This window comes from Hypanus sabinus, unplaced genomic scaffold (genome assembly GCF_030144855.1).
Source record: "Hypanus sabinus isolate sHypSab1 unplaced genomic scaffold, sHypSab1.hap1 scaffold_251, whole genome shotgun sequence".
In the NCBI taxonomy this organism is placed as follows: Eukaryota; Metazoa; Chordata; class Chondrichthyes; order Myliobatiformes; family Dasyatidae; genus Hypanus; species Hypanus sabinus.
In genome coordinates, this window is record NW_026780634.1 from 564,035 (window position 1) to 565,999 (window position 1,965).

Genomic DNA, 1,965 nt, shown 5'->3' on the forward strand with positions numbered 1-1,965 from the left:
AGCACATTCCACATTCTCACCGCCTCTGAGTGAAGACCTTCCCCCTCATGATTCTCTTAAACAATGAGTAATCATCTTTCAAGTTTGTCCTCATTTTGGGATGTTTCTGCCGAACTAGGAAGTTGCAAATGTCACCCCACACTTTAAGAAGGAAGGGAGGCAGAAGTAAGGAAATTGTAGAACCGAAAATCTGACCTCAGTTGTTGGATTCCATTCAGGCTGATTTTTCGGGGTACATTGCGCATGCTAAAGTAAGCCAAATTCAGCATGGTTTTCTTCAAGGTATATATTGCCTGACAAATCTCTTGGAATTCTTTGACAAAATAACAACAGAATAGAGAAAGGAGAGGCAGTTGTTGTTTTTCTCTAGGATTTTCAGATGGTTTTTAATAACTTGCTGCAACATGAGGCTGCCAATCAAGATCACAACTCGTGGTATTACAGGAAAGATACTGGCACGAATCGAAGATCGGTTTACTGGAGTCACGCAAAGAGTTAGAAGTGGGCTGAGAAGTGGCAGATGGAGTTCAACACGGAGAAGTGTGAGGTGGTACACTTTGGAAGGACAACCTACAAGGTAGAGTACAAAGTAAATGTCAGGACATTTGGCAGTGTGGGGAACCAGGGTGATATGTGGTTACAATTTAAGGTGTGCGGCAGGGTTTAAGTGTCGGCACAACATTGTGTGCCGAAGAGCCTGTACCGTGATGTGTTATTCTATGCTCAATGTTCTAAAACCAGACACCACTTTGTTCTATTTCTGATGGTTCTTTTAACCCGTTACGAGATACGTGGTAAAATTGGGGGCTCGTCCAGGGAATGGAAAAAAATGCTGGGAGCCATTCTGAATTTGTTGGGGGCTTAATTGAGTGATTAGTGGTTGATCTTATTGTTGAATAACACTTCTGATTTCCTTGAGTGGAAAATCAGCAGCAATGGAGATTGAGGTTGGTAGGTTTCTGTGGAACCAGCCCCTGAAGTATGAGATGATGCAAAGAGGGATTTGCTGCTGGGAATTACTCATAAGTTAAAACTTAAGGTGAGCACTAGGATGTGGATTTCGATAATACAGCCGCTAATAGCAGAGCATTATATATGCAAGGGGACGTTTGAAGAGGATGTGTGGGAAATGGTGTTGAAAGTAAACCTACTCAGGCTGAGGTTCAGCTTCGGTTAGAAAAATTAAAGGGATGATGAGAAAGTGGCTGAGAGTCAACAGACTAGTTTACTTTAATCCATGAGGTTAAGTTTTCCCTGAATGAGAGCCTCAAAGAGAGCAGCTGCGGTAATCAGGGTGAACTGGCATTTGAATTTTGGGCTAGTACTGAAAGCGTAGAAGAGGCAGCTGGCCCGATTGCCTGTGTTCAGGTTGTTGAAGCACCTGTGAATTTACAGGGTACTGAACCTTGTGTTGAAACTCAGTTAAGGTCTGAGGTGTTTGACCCGGTTGAAAAGGAATGCAGTTCTTTTGTGTCAGATGGATTTGGTTCAGTGAATAATGGGTTAGCCTTGGTACCAGTGGAATTTGAAGATTCTCAGTCACTTGAGTAGACAGTGATCTAAAAGTTTGTGATGAGATGAACATTGGTGAGGTGAATGTTATTGAAGATATTGAGAATGGTGGTTTCTCTGGACATTTGAACAAAGTAGCTCTGAAGTATACATTGGTTTCAAGAACTTTGACCTTGCTGACAGAAACAGCTGTCTCAGATGCGGAGACAGTACACTTTGATTTGATTAACTATATTTTGGAATTTAACGATATACACCTTGGTGATGTTGTTCAAGTTTGGGAATTGGAGACACAGGATTTTGGGACTTCTTAAAACAAAGGGAAGTGCTGTTTTGACCAAGAGAGACCATCTGCAGATGTTCCTATGGAAACATATAGAACTAAAGATCTTGGTGATGGAATTAGTGACTTGTTTGGAACAAAGGACTTCGTTGGACGTTCAGCAAATGGGC